Raw genomic sequence first — 5,628 nt, 5'->3', positions numbered from 1 at the left:
TTAGTGTTAGGATTAGGGGTTAGGGTTAGTGGTTAGAGGTTGGAGGTTAGGGTTAGGGGTTAGGCTTAGGGGTTAAGGCTATGGTTAGGAGTTAGGTCTAGGTGTTAGGGTTAGAGTTAGGGTTAGCGGTTACTGTTTAGGGTGAGGGTTAGGCGTTTCAGTTTAGGGGTTAGGGCTAAGGTTAGGGGTTAGGGATTAGAGCTAGGGCTAGGGGTTAGGGGTTAGGGCTAGGGTTTGGGTTAGTGTTAGGATTAGGGGTTAGGGTTAGTGGTTAGAGGTTAGGGTTAGCAGTTAGGTGTTAAGGCCAGGGTTAGGGGTTAAGAGTAGGGTCAGGTGTTAGGACTAGGGTTAGGAGTTAAGGCTAGGTATTACGGTTAGAGTTAGGGTTAGGGGTTACGGGTTAGTGTGAGCGCCAGTCGTTTCAGCTTAAGGGTTAGGGCTAGCTTATGGGTTTGTGCTAGGGTTAGGGCTAGGCTTAGGCTTCATCTATCACCTTTACCCTCTGGCCGCGGGAGTATCACGTATCAGCAAGTTTCAATCTCTAATAAGATCATGGAGCCAAAAAAGCCATTACGGAATGTCCATATGCGTTTCTTGCCTTTGCCGAAAATTTAAAAACCTGCCAGGCCGTGCCGTGTGCCATTTGTGACTTTACCCGGTAGGTAGTTCAAGTAAAGTTTGAGGCATTATGTGTCCTACTCCAGATCCCATGTTTCTTCGTCCATGTTGTATGACCCCAGGCAAGTCACTTAATGCCTCCTTGTTGGCGCCCCCAGTTCAAAGGATACTTTGAGAGATAAGCGAGGTGGTATGAAGCACCCAGCCTGGCGTGGAGCGGGGGTTCCGTTCCGGCGTTTCATCACGAGTGTGTGCCTGATGTCGTCGCTCGGTGCTCAGGACAGAATTGAAAATCGAGGAATCAGCTGATGGAACTCATACACATACACCATGACCCCAATGACCAGGTACTTATACCTATAGCGAGTGCTGGGTAGGAGAAACAATAAAGGGTCCAGGAAGGGGCCTGTGAGACAACATGGGAGACGAGGCTGGAAAAGCATTGTGGGCAGGAGGAATAGCAGTTAAGTATGCTCAGCGTTAGGACCAAGGTGCAGGTGTTTGAGCGACCCGACAGTGGCCGCTGTGGCTGGAGGGAGCGTGCTGGAGGAAGAGGGACTAGATGGGGCAAGGCAGCGGGTACACTCATTGGGCTTGCAATGCAGCTGGGTGACCTTGGGAGAGGTGCTTAGCCTCTCTGGTCTCCACACCGATGCCTGTCACTTGAGATCGACGCCGGGGTCTGCCTCGTGGCGTGCGAAGAGAGAAAGGAGCCTGTCAGCTACAGGGCTTGCAACACCCCCGGATGAAGTAAGCACTCAGTACCTGGGAGCTGTTCGTTTTCCTCATCATTGTCGTCATCGGGAAGCACCCTTGAGCGGCTTGACAGGAACTATTGGCTTTCTGTCACCAGGTGGCTTTCTTTCCTAAAAGAACACTGGAGGCCGAGGGTGTCGACTGGTACAAGAACGTTCCTACAGCTTGGGTGGTAAAAGAAAAAAAAAATTGGAAACAACCTAAATGTCCATCACCGGGAGGATGATTCAATGAGTAGTGACATATTCATACCGTGGAAGAGTCTATCACGGTGACAACGTGTCAGCTGGAGCGTCACGTATCAGCAAGGATCAGTCTCAAACGAGAACGTCGAGCCAAAAAAGCAATCACGGAACATACATATGGGATGCTTGCCTTTGCAGAAAGTTTAAAAACATGCCAAGCCGTGCCGTGTATCATTTGTGACTCCACACGTAAGGTAGTTCAAGCAAAGAGTGAGCCCAGGAATCATGTCTCCAACTCGGGAGGATCCGTTCTCCTGGGGGACTGACCTCCCCAGTGCCCACTGGCTCTCTTCTCTACTAGTTTGACCTGGTTTGTTCCCTGCTGGTCTTCCTTCTGTTGGAATGGAAGGTCCGTGAGGTCAGGGGCCTCAGCCTGAGCCGCTCTGTGCTGTGTCCCCAGTGCCTATAAGAGCATCTGGAACATAGTGAGCTCTCAATACATAGGTTCTGAATGGGCGACGCCTGGGGGGGGTTCAGTCGGTTGGGCATCTGACTGCGGCTCAGGTCGTGATCTCGCGGTTCATGAGTTCGAGCCCCGCGTCGGGCTCTGGGCTGACGGCTTGGAGCCTGGAGCCTGCTTCGGATTCTGTGTCTCCCTCTCTCTCTGCCCCTCCCCTGCTCGTGCTCTGTCTCTCAAAAAGTAAAAAAGCATTTAAAAAGTTTATATATATATTGAAGGAAAGGAAGTGGAGAGGGAGGGAGAAATTAGCACTGCAGAGAGAAACACAGAAGGAAACACCACAGAGTCCCTGGTGACACCGGAGGGGTGGCCCAGAGCAGGGAGAAGGGCCATTCCCTCTCGCACCTCTGCCCCCCACCCAGGGTGCCGCCCCTACCCCGTGGCCCCATTCTCCCCCCACCGCTGTACCCAACAGCTCCAGGAGCTGGAAGCAGAATGTGTACCCCAAGGGCAGCTCAGGAAAGGAGACGGGAGGCGAGAGCCTCGAGGGCCACAGGGACTCTGCCTGTCTTGGTATTTAAGAGATTTGTCGTCTGCATCAAAGTAGCCCAAGAAACACAAGTGCATCCACTACCGGTCCCCATCTCTCCTGGACGCTGCAACAGCATCCTTGACCATTTCCCTGTCACCTCCCCGACACCCCCAGACCCCCTCCTCAGAGCTGGCCGGGCCGGTCTCCTGGCCCCGCCTCCACGGCCCCCACAGCCCTCAAGACACAGTCTTTGCCATGGCCAGAGATCTGGCCTGCTGCTCCCAGCATCGTCCCCCTACCACCACCCCCCTCACCCTGTGCCCCAGCTGCCTCCTCAGACGCCCCCCTCCCTCTCCCCACTCTGAGACTTTGCACATCCGGCCCCCCCCCCCCCCCCCCCCCCCCCCCCCCCACTTCCTCCCAGCTCCCAGCCACCAACCCTGGAAGGCTCCTCCTTGTCCTTCGGCAACTCAGCTTATATGCTCCCCACCGCCGCCACCACCAGGAAGCCTTCCTGGCCTTCTCAGTCTGCCCCCGCACCCTGGGGTTCCGGCGACAAAGCCTGTCACATTTAGGAGCGCGAGTTCTGCTCGTGACCGCACCCCAGCGCTTTCTCCAGGGCACGTACAGGTTAAACAGGTGAGTGAGTGAGAGAGTGAGCAAATGAACGAACCACCCCTGGACTTCCCGCCCCCAGGAAAGTGGGCGTGAGCATTAGCATTCCCCTCGGCCCGGATTTCCCTGCAGGAAAATGCTGGGGCCCTAAGTCTCCGCGGGCATGAAATACAGCCCTGGGGGTGGGTGTCAGCACCAGTGCCGAGAGCAATCAGGCAGGACCAAACAGCAGGCCCATAAATTGCCCTGGAGCCGCTGCCCCTGAGGGCTCAGCCCATAGGAGGCTCCCACTGGGGCCAGGCTGATCAGCAGGCAGAGGAGAAGGCTTGAGGGGCATGGGTGGCCTGCGAGGGGTTGAGTCTGAGGACCTTCAGACCCTGTAGGGTCCGTACAGATGTGCCCAGAACGTGGGGGCGCAGGGGGAGGGATTACTAACCCCTCTGAGCCTTCAGCTCACCCGAAGCCCTTTTGAGCCTTCAGCTCACCCGAAGCCCTTTTGATTCACCCCTGTACCAACCGGGACGAAGGTGCATTCATCATGCCCCTGTTTCCAGGTGGGGAAACTGAGGCTCAGAGAGGTAACACGGCATGCCTGATGTCACACAGCTAATTAGTGGCCCAGAGGGGTGGGCTGAGCGAGGCCTGAGGATTTCAGTGGTGCCTGAAGGGAATGTCTAAACGTTGTCGTGTGCTTTCTCAACTACTTTCTGTTCTTACAACTTCCTGTCTTCGGTGGCTCCCATACCCTCCAATTGCTTTTCACAACAGAGGGGGTGCAGACCTCCTGAGATCTCAGGGAAGGGTAGGAACACCATCCAGTCAGGTGTCTCAGCACAGTGTTTTATTTTCATGGTGTTTCTGTTGGTGGTCACTTATATTGGGTTCCCATTATTATCAGCAATGTGAAACTTCCCTTAAATACATATATATTTGTGGGGGCACCCCAGTGGCTCAGGTGTTTAAGCGTCTGACTTCCGCTCAGGTCATGATCTCGTGGTCCGTGGGTTCGAGCCCTGCGTCGGGCTCTGTGCTGACAGCTCAGAGCCTGGAGTCTGCTTCGGATTCTGGGTCTCCCTCTCTCTCTGCCCCTCCCCCACTCACGTGCATGCGCACGTGCACTCTCTCTCTCTCTTAAAAAAAAAAATATATATATATATATACACATATATTTAAAAAAAATTTGTGTGTGTAAAGTGAGCCAACTTACAGAAAACTATGGAGTGGACCATACCAGGGGTACTGAGCTATGGCCAAGTCCCACAGCACTCACGTCCTAACCTGCCACGTCGGTCGTTACGTGTGGTCACGACCCCTCTGTGAGGGAAGTCCAGAGGGTAGGAAATTTTTGCCTGCTTAGTTTACGGATTTATCCCCAAGTGGCCTGGAACAGAGCTTGGCGCCTAATAAGTGCTCAATGAATATTTGCGAAAGAAAGATGGCGGCGATACAGGGGTGGGGTATCGCAACCTCGCGCAGCCGGCCCCAAGGAGTGCTTCCCGTGATTCTGAAATCCTGTGACCCCAGAGTTCTCATGTTTTCCGAGATTCGAGGAGCCCCTACTGCAGACTTCCAAGTGCTTAGATCCCAGGATTCTCCACTCGGCGGTTGTCTGATTCCAGCGTTCTCTGCGCCTCAGCCCTTGTGCGGCTCAGCTGTGATAGGCGGTCACTCTCGGGGTCTAAGAATACGGCTGTTATTGTGTGATGCTGTGAGACAAGCAGGTCCAGACTGGGGAAGCAGGTGGTCCTGCTGATGTTGAGTGAGAGGAAGAGAGTGAGCTTTGGGAAAGGGGAGGGAGAAGGGGAGGGGGGGAGGGGAGGACGAGAGAAGGGAAGCGGGGAGACAGAAGAGAGAGGCGAGCAGAGATACGGAGGAGACAGGGCCCCACATCCACGCATAGCCTGGCCGCTCATGATGCCTCCTCCCCACAGTCCTTCACCAGGACTAAGGGACAGGCTGCCCCCACGCCCCAGGGGTCACCTGGGCAGCGGGGCCTCCCTCCCCTCCCACAGGTGTGGTGTGACGTGGCTGAGCCCTCGAAGCATGAACTTGCTGAGGAAGACTAGGTAGAGGCTCTCCAGGCACAGGGGCTCGAGGAGGGGGTAGACACCCATCTCCCGAATCCGGATCCTGGTGCCAGGGCTTCCGAGACACGTGTTGGCTGAACCCTTCCTCTGTGCCAGGCACACCTTAGGAACCATGCACACCTTTCCCATGTGATCCACACAGCAGCCCTGTGAGGGAGGTATGTTTGTCCCATCCTAAAGAAAAGAGAACTGAGGCACAGCAAGATTCTATATCTTGGCCTGGTCGAGAAAAAAAGAGCTTAATAAACATTGTGAGAATGGGTGGGTAGATGGATGAATGGAAGAAAGGATGGGTGGATAGATGACTAGGTGGGTAGATGGATGGACCAGTGGATGGATGGATGGATGGATATACAGGTGGATGGTGGATGGATG

The sequence above is a fragment of the Herpailurus yagouaroundi genome, unplaced genomic scaffold (assembly GCF_014898765.1).
Source record: "Herpailurus yagouaroundi ecotype Mexico unplaced genomic scaffold, PumYag 428, whole genome shotgun sequence".
Classification (NCBI taxonomy): domain Eukaryota; kingdom Metazoa; phylum Chordata; class Mammalia; order Carnivora; family Felidae; genus Herpailurus; species Herpailurus yagouaroundi.
This window is presented reverse-complemented; position numbering follows the sequence as displayed.